Consider the following 13,004-nt stretch of genomic DNA (forward strand, 5'->3'; position numbering starts at 1 on the left):
CTCTTCTTCTACACTTCTGGGTCTGAGAGTTCATGCCACAGGAACATTATCACTGTCAAACATGATGTCTCATTCCTTCCTTATTGTCAATACTGGGTGAAGACAAGGCCTCCTAGGTTGTCATGATTACATCTTCTTGGATTTGCTGACCGACATGACCCATTTTGCCATATAATTACTTTGCCTAAGGTGTTTCAAACATTTCCTATGTTTTTTGTTTTAATTCGATGTGTTCTTTGTACGTGAAACACTTTCAGGACTTTCTGTTGACAGGACAGTTACACATTTTGATTGTAAAGACACACCTGGCTAAGGAGGTTGAAGAAATCGAGGCAATTATAAGTTCATGCATTTCGTTGTACGATTTCCCAGGTAGCTGGAATAGAGCTCTTGTTTGCATAGTGAGGCCTGGCTGGAGAGAGATAAGCCTCTATTATGATCAGGATTCTTTACTCTCTCAGGTATGATTGTGCATACATTTTAAAGAGATGCAGAAGGTCATCAAGTAGTAAAGACTGGGCGTGTAGTTCAACCCATCTGATAGGATTACAGGGCTCATTTCACAAGATGGCACTACAATGCCATAGCTACGGCCTGTGGGATCCTGGGGTGAGTAGTTTGCTGGGTTACTGCAGCAATCCAGATGAGAATTCTCAATGCACCTGTTTAAACTACAAATCCCCAGATTTCATGGAATTGATCTTTGACAATGTGACATTCTATTGCCCACCTCTTGCTTGACAACTGGCATCTTTGCAATGTACTTCCCCTTACACACACATACAAACATACCCCGATCAATGTACAGATTCCTTTTTTACTATACCAGATTCTTTACACCCACACTAAAGTGTTAACTTTCTTGTATCCTGTACTCCCTCTAGCTGATGGAGATAAGTATGTGTAATTCATGCCATGGCATACTAACACTACGGCGTCAGTCTAGTTCTTTAAGCTCCCAAATCAGATGCATTTCCTAAATCTAGGCAACATGTTGCAAAGGAATGGAACTAGGCTCTCCCATTGTCTATTTGCCAGACCTCAACTAAATGAGAAACTTCAGGGAGATGAAAAATGAAGATGTACCATGAGACATAAAAGTAAACCATAGTCCAAAGTCTGTTAATGGCATTAACAACAGGGTTGCTATTGATTGATTTGTTATACAGAATAGCAGTGACTTAGAATCATAGAGTTGTAAGAACCATAAGGGCCATCAAGTCCAAGCCCATGCCTGCCAAGCCATGCAGGAAAACGCAATCAAAGCACACACACACACACACACCCCGTAGATGGCCATACAATCTCTGCTTAAAATACATATAACAAATATACACAGGTAAAAAGCATGTTGAAAATACAGATAAAATGCAGGTTAAAATTTGCAGCTTAAAATTGACTGGATAGGCCTGCCAGAAGAGATGGATCTTCAATTGCTGGTTCAATTGCCGATTTAGCTGTCAGGTCAGAGGCTGGATGGTCATTGAACTCCATGGCTTTGCACTGATGTAGCATTAGGAGCTGTGTGGTGGAATGGGAGTGTGAAGGGATAGATGTGTTGTTTTGTGATGTGTGCTGGGAAAAGCAATTAGTTTTGCTGTACAATGTACAATGACAATAAAGTTATTCTATTCTATGTCAGGGATACTTTAATTGTGTTTTTTCCAGCATGGCAGGGAGTTGGACTAGGTGGGCCATGTTGTCTCTTCCAACTGTATTATCCTATGTTTCTGTGAGCTGTTCCAGCAGGTAATTCCAGTCTTGGGGCAGCTGATGAAAAGGTCCTCTGGGTGACAGATGCCAGTCAGGTTCTGGCTGGTTGGAGTAGCCACCCCACAGAGGACCTGAGTATGCAGGGAGGATTGTACAGGAGAAGTAGGTTGTGGGTGCCATCAGACAGGCAAATTATTATTCCTACACTGCTTAGTGTGTGTGCAGGCAATCACATGTTCAGACCCTTATCAGGACCCTGAAGCATTAATATGCATCAGATTTAGGGGAGAAGACAGATCAGTGCTTGTTTACACTGGCCATACAAGCATGACAAGTGAAAAACAGGGCCTTGTGATGCAAAATCACATTTTCTTTCATGTCAATTATCATTCCTATCAAACCACAGCATCAGGCCAGCTGCTCTTTCCTTCCCTTTCCTTGTCTTGCAAGGTAGCGACTGATCTTACAGAGAACAATCCTTGCCCAGCTAGGGCTCCTTCTAAAAGGTTAAAAATGTGTGCTGATCTGCCATGCATTAAGCATCTGCAATCAGACGAGACAAGGCGTCCATTAAGCAGGGGGTGTTTGGAACAGTGCTATGATGGATGGCGAAGGCAATGCAGTTTCAGAGATGTCAGTTCTTTAATAGCTTCTTAGCAGATTAGGAGTCAGCTATAGGGGGGAGTTCTATAGTCCAGTCAGGGGCATAGGGAAAGCACACTGAATCTTAGTGCAGGAGCTGTCCAAGAGATGAAACTATTTTAAGGATAGGGTTTAGCACCCTAGATAGCTTCTGATGGGTTAGTAGTGGGAAGCAGAGGTCCTAACAAAGTGATGGAAGACAATAAAATAGTGGCACTTCCACGCAGCTTTGTAATCTGGAACAAATAAGTGGGACAAAAAAATCATGGGACCTGACAGCAAGCCCAAACATGGAGCTGTCAATCCTGGTAAATGCTCCCCTGGCATCCTGACACCTTTGTTTGTAGTGGATTTTAGAAATCCACGAGATGGACAGGGGACATTCAGCTGGAGTTTACTTTAAATTTTGTCTTTTAATTGACTCTCTGAGATGCACTGGACCTTATAAGCACTGATGTGGATATCTAAATGTGCACACAAGCAGATTTCTTATTATCTCTCCTTACCCTCCTGTAAATTCAAGCTTTATTCAATTTCATAAACATCAGAACAAAGGAATGGTTGCAGAGAGTTCTTATTGTAATTGCTTTCTATTGGTGCTTCCATTTAGCCACCTGTGTGCCGTGACTCCATTTGTTTACTGCCCTGATCAGCTGTTTCAGGATTTTAAAATGTGCACATGCAGTGGAGCTGTTCACACCAGTGTATAAGAACGAAGTCATGTGTTTTCGTTGACCGCAGGGATATACAGTCATGCGAATATGCACATTTTTAGGCCAAAATCGGGTTTAAAGCACACATTTTAAACACGTGTTTTTCAGCTGTTAATACAAATCAGTGCACATTTTCCTTAAACATCATTTAGCTGCCACCACCCCCTCCTCTTTTATCTTGGTTTCTTCCATGTTTTAGGGCCTATGTAGAAGGGCCCTGTGTATCAGCACTGTTTTGCCAGTATCAGCTTATTCAATACCAACTGTCCTGATGTGTCAGAAGCTTGAGCACTGTTGTAAGATACTTCTAGAGGAATCTCCTCCAAGATGGCATCCTTATGATGTGTTGAATTATAAATCCCACCATCTCTAGCACCCAGTATGTTAGGATATCAGGAGGACTGTAGCCCACACAATATTTTATCCATAAAATATTCTCCACTAAAAATGCAAAGTTTGTGAATTAGGATTTAAGAACATATTTGCTTCATCACTCCCTTATGTCCATAGGTGTACATATCTGAGAGACAAAGATGTCTTGCTAAGTAAGAATAATAAATTCTAATCCATCATGAAGGACACAATGTTGGGGAACTTTGCTTACAAGATATAGTTCCGGATTGAAATAGGAATATTCAAATATACATATAAGGCTTAGCCACAGTTAGTGGACTCAAGAACCATAGCAAGAACACAATAATAATGACAAATGTATGTCAAAACCAGAAAACAGACCAGGAATCAGGACTAGGGACTAAGCCAGACCTCAACATCAAAGAGGAAATCAAGATTAGAGAACAAACCAGGAGTCAGGACCAATGGGTATGGAAACACATCAGACTTCAGAAAGACCTTGCTGGTTGTTTATTACGGGGAAAATGGGTTTTCTACTCTTTCTTGTCCAAGAGAATCCGATCACTAGCCTGAGCTGACAGAATCAATTCAGAACCTGGGGATATAAAGCTGCCTAGGCCACTGGCAATGTTGGCTGAGGAATTCTGGGAGTTGTAATCCAAAATGCATCTTTTACAAGCTTCAGTTCCTTCAAAATAAAGTTTGATATTGCACCATATGGAGCATCTGCGCACAAATTAAAAGAATCCAAGTTCTCATTCCAGACGCTCTTGAAATCCTGTATTGAATTTCCCTCCTGTCTTGAAAAGGGAGACTATTGAATTAGAAGCTGCTAACTTGATTTCAACAAGATTTACCCTTGAGCAGTGCCAGGGATAAAAAATGTTGAATCTGGTAAAATAGCTTGTTAAAGACTCTGTGAGCTTGCTGATGACTCTACAATACCTAGCAGTTAATGCAATGGTTCCCAACCTTTGTTCTTCCAAGAGTTTTGAACTCTGCTCCCATAAATCCTGACAGTTGTCCAAGCTAGTTGGGGCTTCTGGGAGTTGGGTCTCAAATACCTGGAGGACCAAGGCCCCTTCCACACATCTGAATAAAATCCCACATTTTCTGCTTTAAATTGGTATATATGGCAATGTGGACTCAGAAAACCCAGTTCAAAGCAGATATTGTGGATTATCTACCTTGATATTCTAGGTTATATAGTTGTGTGGAAAGTCCCCAAGAGTTGGGAACCACTGTAGTAAGAGTATTCATTTCTCAATCAGCACCATGGACAGATCCACAAGCTTTGCTTCCTAACTTGGCTTACAATAAGCTGTGTACTCAACTTTCTTTCTATTTAACACAGATAACAGTCATACTTTTCTTGGAGTGGTCTTATATGCAATGAGTGACAAAACTGAAGGCAAGCAAAAGGCCCTGATATAATGAGCAGTCCTCCCTCACCTTCCCCCCCCCTTTCATGAACTTGGCTCATTTCTTCAGTTAAGAGGCACCTAGATTATGGCAAGATTGAGGATACATAGAAGTGGGCTGTGATTACTCTACTGTATGCAAAAGCTTGTCTCCTGGCACCTTCACTTTAATTACAGTGCAGTAATCAACTATTCTTATTTCCCAGACTTGCTATTAGCAAATTCCTTTTTCTAATTACTGCATGAGAAGGAGGATACCAAGAGCAGAGCAACAGGGGAAAATTGCTAACCTTTCCTTCTCCATATGTGGATCTCATAGCAGCAAATCTTCCTGAGTTAATGATATATGAAGGGAGAGGAGGCCTGTTTCCATAAATGAGAACTTTTATAGAAGTCAGTGACTACCAAATTCTGGTTTGTTTTGGACTTAGTTCCCAGAATCTCTGACCATTGGCCAAAGTGGATGAGGCTGCTGGGAGTTGAGATCCAAAACTCCTGAAGGATCAGAATTTGGGAACCATTGATCTAAACCAGTGGTTCCCAACCTGTGGTCCATGGACCACTAGTGGTCCACAAGAACTAAAATATGGCCTCGCCGTTAACACACCATTGCAACGAGAGCAACTGGTCTCGCAAAACTCTTATAGTGCTGAGACAACAGGGATATCGGGAGGGGAGAGGCTGACTACTCACAAAAGGCTCAAAACAAGCCTCCTGACTGCTGCTTCTCCTCCCCCCTCCCCCTGAGCAGAGCCATTCCATGTGGCACCTTGGAAGTGGGGGCACCTTGGTGTCTTCGTTTTTAGGCCTTCTCCAGAAATTATTTGAGGTGAGGATTCAGAAAATTGCATTGGATAGACCACATCAGCTCTAGATTATTAAATATGGTTTTCTGTGGGTGAGCAGATGGCAACTACTTGATGGCATATGTTCAGTATCAGAAATTTTTGATATGGTCAAAAGTGACTAATCAATAAAGAATTGTTGTTGTTGTATCAGAAATTAGAGCTGATGTGGTCTATTCAATGCAATTTTCTGAATCAGCACCCTAAATAATCAAACCGAATCAAAAGTTGACCAAAAACGGATTAGTAACTATTTTGGTACTAATGTTGGAGAGTGGTCCCTGGTCAAAAAAAGGTTGAGAACCACTGATTTAAACCTAACAGGAAACTGAGAGAACTGAAGGGGGAATGGAAGGAGACAGAACAAGGGGGGAAGTGAGAGAGTGAAGAAGGAGAAAACGAGAATCAGAGAAGGGGAGAAACAAAAAGGAGGAAGCTATGAGGAAAGAAAAAGAGAAGGAGATCAAGAAGTAATGAATAGAAATAACTCAAGCACCAACTGTTTTATCTTCAATTCCCCCACTGCCGACTCCACTCCTTGTGTTTTGCCCATGGGAAATTATTCCTGAAAAAACACATCAACTCCCATGTAAAGGATGTAGAGATGGGGAGGGGGGAAATGCAGTTTTTGCCTGCCAATAGGAACCCTTCACAGTCAGGTGAAATTTTCTTTCAGTCCCCAAATTGCTACCATTATAGGGAGTGAAAAAACAATTCAGTCCTAGAACTCTTCCATTTTCTGCATTCACTTCACCTGCCCTCTTTACTTTGAATGTCAAAACTGTGTCTCTAAATGCCCAATTGAAGTTCTACGTTACTGCAATGCTCGAAATTTGGGAACTGAAAGAGATTTTCATTTGGGAGAGATGAATTCATCTTTGGGAGGGATAATGGGCTTCATTTTGCACACACCCTGCCTCTGCATTGAAAAACCAACTACCTCCTCGCCCTAAAACCAATGTTTTTGCACAGGTAAGAAGGCACTGTAGTCTCCAAAATGTATATGCTTTGGGGATTTGGCAGCCTCAACTCCATGATACAGCCTGCCTTTCAACCCCACTTGATCTCTGGAGCTGACAAGGCAGTACATCTGTCCCCATTTCCTAGCAATTCTTGGTCCAAACTACACAGGCTACCAGCTCCCAGCCTGCGAGTGACAGTGCTGCTACTTCTCCCCTGGGCCTTTCACTTTCTCCCATCTAAAGCTACAGTGATGGATGATTTATTATAAGGGCACATTGTCTGGTGACATGGCCAGCCCCTCTTTCCTGCGGGGATGCTCAGACTGTGTTTATGATGACGGCAGACTTGGCTCTAACTCGAACCAGGGAAGAATTTTAAAAGGTTTGGCTCCATTGCAGCCTCACTGGGTGACCTTGAGTCATTCTTTGTTCATATGTTAGATCCCCGGAGGGGAACAATATTCTGATTTATGGCTTTTGCTGCTCTTTTCAAATGTGAAGCCTGATACTGTCTCCAGCATCTGAAGTTCTCAGAACAGTAAGGGAAGTCCCTGTGAGCAAATACCTGTGAAGTCATCACATTTTAAACAAAATAACAGGGGCCGTGATGGTGCAGTGGGTTAAGCCCTTGTGCCAGCTGAACTAGTGACCTGAAGGTTGAAGGTTCAAATATGTGAGACAGGATGAGCTCCCATCTGTCAGCCCTAGCTTCCCATGTGGGGATATGGGAGAAGTCTTCCAGCAGGATGATAACACATCCGAGCATCCCTTGAGCAGTATCTTTGTAGACAGCCGATTCTCTCACACCAGAAACTATTTACAGTATGTTTTCAATTTGCTTCTGACACGACAAAAAAAACGAACATCTGTGCATTGCAAGGCAAATCTTAGGAAAATTATTTATCTGAATGGAAATTCCCAGAATCCCTTTGTCAGCATAGGAAGATCTGGGCACTATACAGTGTTCCCTCGCTACTTCGCGGTTCACTTTTTGCTCTCTCGCTGTTTTGCGGGTTTTCAGTTAATATCAATATACATATTTATCACTGCATTTTTGCTGTTTCGTGGGTTTTTGTGGTCTGCAAAGGGTTTTGGAAGGGGGGAATGGAGAAATAAAGGGAGAGCAGGGGAAGGTAGGGAAGGGTTGGAAATAAAAAAGGGTTATTTAGCTTCCATCCTTCTTCTCTGTCAGTGTACTGTATATTGTACCTTCTAAAATACAGACTGCATTGTAGTCTTCAGTTTAACAGCTGAGTTACCTGTGTGCCACTACACGAATGCTTGTGAACATCACCTGTTCAAAGAGTTGACTTTTAACAAGATCATGCTTTTCTTGACTAGTGGTATTCAAAAGGCGGTCTCCACATATTCATGGAGATTCACATTTGCCAAAAGGATATGTTCCCAGAGACTGGGTACAGTTATTTTCCAATAGGTTATGCAATAAGGGCAAGCCTATTACTCTTTCTAATCTCCATAAGGTAGTTGATCTGGCTATGATATGAATTTTACTTTGACAGTGATGATGGAAGAGGATTCACCAGAGGGTAGCAATGTATGCATGAGCCACACACAATGTCATCCAGAATACCTCTCTACCATACTCTGCAACTTTCCCCCATAGTTAGACTGTGGACATGCAACAGAGCAGTTTTTTATGGATCATCTTTCCACTCCAAATGGGTCAAATTCCAAGATGGAGCACTTTTTGAAAATACCTTCATGCTGGAATGCTGGGTATGGGAAGGCTGGTGCATATGAAGCAGAGCGTGGAAATGTTTTATTTTTAGATTACAATTTCCAAAATGGCTGTGGGGATTAGGGGAGTTGTAGTCCAAAGAAGCATTTCCAGGCTCTCCTTTATGCTTTGGTACTGAATCTAAGCTCTGGCCCAGGTTAAGCATAATAATGACAATCTTATCAGAAAACAACTGTGTGCTCTGCTCAGTCATATTTTTGTTCAGGCATTTCTCAAGCTCATCACGATTGACCTGAAACAAATCAATTTGGCACTTTCCTTCTCCTTGCCTTTTGTTATGCAAATGATTTCTGATTAATGTCACCCCTGTCTCAGTCGTCCTTGGAAAACTACCCAGATAGCAAGAGATCATGTGAAAATGCCATCAGCAAGCTGGCATGAGAATGTAAGATTTAACCAAAGGAATGGGGAGGAAAGCAGCTTTGCTGTTTGAAACAAGAAGCACTCTCTTTTTCATCTTCTCTCCATTTTCCTTGCCCCTAGATTAGTGGGGTGGAAAGGAAGGGATGGGGTTTGGAGTTGGAGGGAGAAGTCACAAGACAGGGAGCCTGGGATGGAGCATCAGCATGCTCCGCTGCAAAGAACAGCAAGTCTTTCTGCTGAAGCATGCCCCGCTGCAGGGGGCAGGTCATGGATTCAGAAACTATTGTCATCCCAATTCCTGTCTATAAATAGCTACTCGAACTGCACAGCCAGAAGGCCCAGAGCCATTCTTCTGGGTCTCAGGGTTGCCAGATCAAAACCAAAAGGAAAGTGAGTTAAAACTCAATGTACTGAACAAGGTTCGGTATGGCTCTGTTCACTGCTTTCATCCATGTTTTAAAAGTGTGGGACTGAGAGCAAGGTTGCTGTTGTGGCAAACTCAGTCGAACCAAAGGAAAAGCTCACAAAAGAAAAGAAAGGTTTCTGAAATGGTTCTCAACCTGTGGGTCCCCAGATGTTTTGGCCTTCAGCTCCCAAAAATCCTAACAGTTGGTAAACTGGCTATAGGCCAAAACACCTGGGGACCCACAGGTTAAGAACCACTGTCCTAGTGAGTCTGTCTGTTTAGAGCATTGGTTCTCAAACTGCTCTTCCAGATGTTTTGGACCTCATCTTCTACAGTTCCTAACATCTGGTAAGCTGGCTAGGGTTTTTGGGAGCTGAAGTCCAAAATACCTAGAGGAAAACAGTTTGCGAAACACTGGTTTAGAGGAAGGAATCAAAGCTGAAGAAAAAGTGGTCAGAGAAAGAGGCGGAAGAAACAGATCCAAGAGAAAGACATAAGTAAGAAAGTGGTAAAATAGCGAGATGAACTAGGATTAAGAGGAGCAAATTCCCCGAATGATTCATGTATAAGTCTAGACCAGGGGTCCTCAAATGTTTTAAGCAGGGGGATGATTCACAGTCCCTCAGACTGCTGGGGGGGGGGGGGGCTAGACTATAGTTTGAAAATAAACATGAACGAATTCCAATGTACACTGCACATATCTTATTTGTAGTGCAAAAAACATAAAAGAACAATATTTAAAATGAAGACTAATTTTAACCAACATAAACTTACCATTATTTCAAAGGGAAGTGTGGACCTGCTTTTGGTCAATGAGATTGTCAAGTTAATTAGGATTGTTGATGTATTGTCGAAGGCTTTCATAGGCGGAATCACTGAATTGCTGTGAACTGTAATCACTGGGCATTGCACACTACATTAAGGACTCAGCCCACTACATAGAAAAAATCGGCAATCTCAAACTCAACACCAATGACAAACTGATCAGCTTTGATGTGGTGTCTCTATTCACCAAGGTTCCCGTAGCAGACACCATCACATTCATTAACCGGAATTTCCCAGAAGACATCTCAGCTTTGTTTCAACATTGCCTCACTACAAGCTACATCCAATGGGATAATGAATTCTATGAACAGAAAGATGGAGTAGCCACAGGGAGCCGACTTAGCCCTGTTATAGCAATTTTTTCCATGGAGCACTTTGAGAGACAAGATCTGGAAACAGCACCAAAAAAGCCCCCTGAATGGTTCCGATATGTAGATGACACTTTCACCTTTTGGAGCCATGGAGAAGAAGAACTAAACAAGTTCCTGGACTACATCAAAAACATCTACCCAAACAGCAAAACAAAGGAAAACTACTATTTCTAGATATCTTAGTCATCTGCAAACCAAATCACAATTGGGTCACACAATTTACAGAAAATCTACGCAGACTGATAGATACATAAAAACTCCAACCATCATCCAGGTCAAAAAAGAAGCACAATTAAAGCCATGGTAGACTGTGCAAACAGGATCTACGAGCCCCACCTCCTCTAAGGTGAACTGAACCATCTAAACTGGACTCTACATGCTGAGGGGTATTCTACAACAGACATCAGAAGAGCTGCAAGTCCAAGAACAAGCCATGAAAGTAAAGACAAAGATCCACCTAGAGGAAAAGTGTTCTTACCATGCATCAAGGGAACCACTGATCACAACCGCCAAATAATTTACAGACCCACCAAGACAATTCAACAAATGCAACGTTCTGCAAAGAATAAGAGGGCTCCTCTAACCCAGTGGTTCTCAACTAAATCCCAGCCAGTTCACCAACTGTTGGGATTTCTGGAAGTTGAAGGCCAAAACATCTGAGAACCCACAGGTTGAGAACCACTGCTCTAACCACGGCAGGAGTCTTATCAGCTGCGGACAAGTTTACATGGGGATCACCAAATACAGTCCTGAAACACAAATACTGTAAATAATGAATACCACTCAGAAACCGGAGAACTCCAGACAACAAGCAATCAAGGGCCAGTTAACACCTCCAAACACAGGATGCCTTCAGACAACAAAGGCCAAGCTACCTCTATGCAGAAGACCTAGAAATTCTTAGAGAAGTATTATTTTTCAGTTTCCTGAAACCCTACTGAATGTGCAGGGCTAACTATACTTAACCTTCCTTCAACTTATACATGAAGTCAACTTATATCCAACGATATATATGGACATCTCATTTCCATCCTACAAAGAGACTTCCTTCTCAATAATCAGATTTGCAATTTAGTATTGTGTTTCACTTCCAATGGCCAATAAAAAAGCACATGAAACATGAAATAAATAGGTGAGAAAAATCTCATGCTCTGACAAATAGACATCTTTAGTGACTTGAAGCCATGGTAGACCATGGTAGACTTTAGTGACATCTGTGAGAAACAATGATAAAGCTATCATGTATTCTAAAAGACAAGAGGAGAAAAGAGAGATGAGGTAGGAGAACGAATAACATAAGCGAAGAGACATCACAAACTCCAGATTTTTTATCATCAGGCCAACTGCCAGAATTTTGATATTCAAAAGCAGAAATGTGTTTTCCCAGAATTTATTTGAGCAAAGCAGGGGTTCTTTGTGTGGATGTCAACAGTATTTGCATTTAGCGTGCATGAGTAGCCAATACATATACATGAAGGAACAAAATAACTGAGCTTAGCCTGGAGATGTAAAACTTCCAGAAATGTTGAAGATATGAGGGAAAGAAACAATTTTGGTGAGTAGGAGAGAACTGCAGAAAAAAAAATTGATAGAATGCAATATTACACCCTTTAGAGATCTAGAGGGAATTTATCACATTGGAAATGTAAAACACATAATGTCATGGAAATATCATATTCGGGATACATTTTCAGTACAGTTATTTCAGAAAATAATTATAAATTGTATTAATATTTTTTGTTACAAATGGAGCTTCAAAGTTTAATGAGGAAGGAACTTTTCTTTGAAAGCTGGCATTTGGAGAAGGATAAGGGGCACGTTGCTGGGGAGTTTGTGGGTGGGATTTTGGGAGGGTGGTGAGTTTTAAATGCATTTGAATTGTATTTATCATGTTTACTTGTATTTTTTAACCTAACACATACAGTACTGGGTTGCTAAGAGTCTTTTGGGCTGTATGGCCATGTTCCAGAAGCTTTCTCTCCTGACGTGTCACCCACATCCATGGCAGGAATCCTCAGAGGTTGTGAAGATGCCTGCCACAACCGCACAACCTCTGAGAATCCCTGCCATGGAAGTGGGTGAAACATCAGCAGAGAAAGCTTCTGGAACATGGCCATACAGCCCAAAAGACTCACGGCAATCCAGTGATTCCAGTCATGAAAGCCTTTGACAATACATTTACACACAGTACTGTTTAATTGAAGTGTTCAATAGTGGAACTCACTGCCTTGGAGTGTGGTGGAAGCACCTTCTCTGGAGACTTCTATACACAGGCTAGACGACCATCTGTCAGGGGTGCTTTGATTGTGCTTTTCTGCATGGCAGGGGGTTAGACTGGATGGCTCATGCAGTCTATTTCAACTCTGTGATTCTGTGATTCTAATTTTTTTTTTTACATTTTTGTATTGCTTTGATTTAAACTGATAAAAGTGTGTGGCTGTTAGCCACCTTGAGTTCCCTTGGGGAGAAAGGCAGGATATAAGTAAAGTAAATAATAATAATAATAATAATAATAATAATAATAATAATAATAATAATAATAATAATAGAAACAATAGACATTGACAAAATTACAATCTGCCAACTGCAAAAGGCCACCCTACTGGGATCTGAGCACATCATCTGAAAAT

This window comes from Anolis carolinensis, chromosome 6 (genome assembly GCF_035594765.1).
Source record: "Anolis carolinensis isolate JA03-04 chromosome 6, rAnoCar3.1.pri, whole genome shotgun sequence".
In the NCBI taxonomy this organism is placed as follows: domain Eukaryota; kingdom Metazoa; phylum Chordata; class Lepidosauria; order Squamata; family Dactyloidae; genus Anolis; species Anolis carolinensis.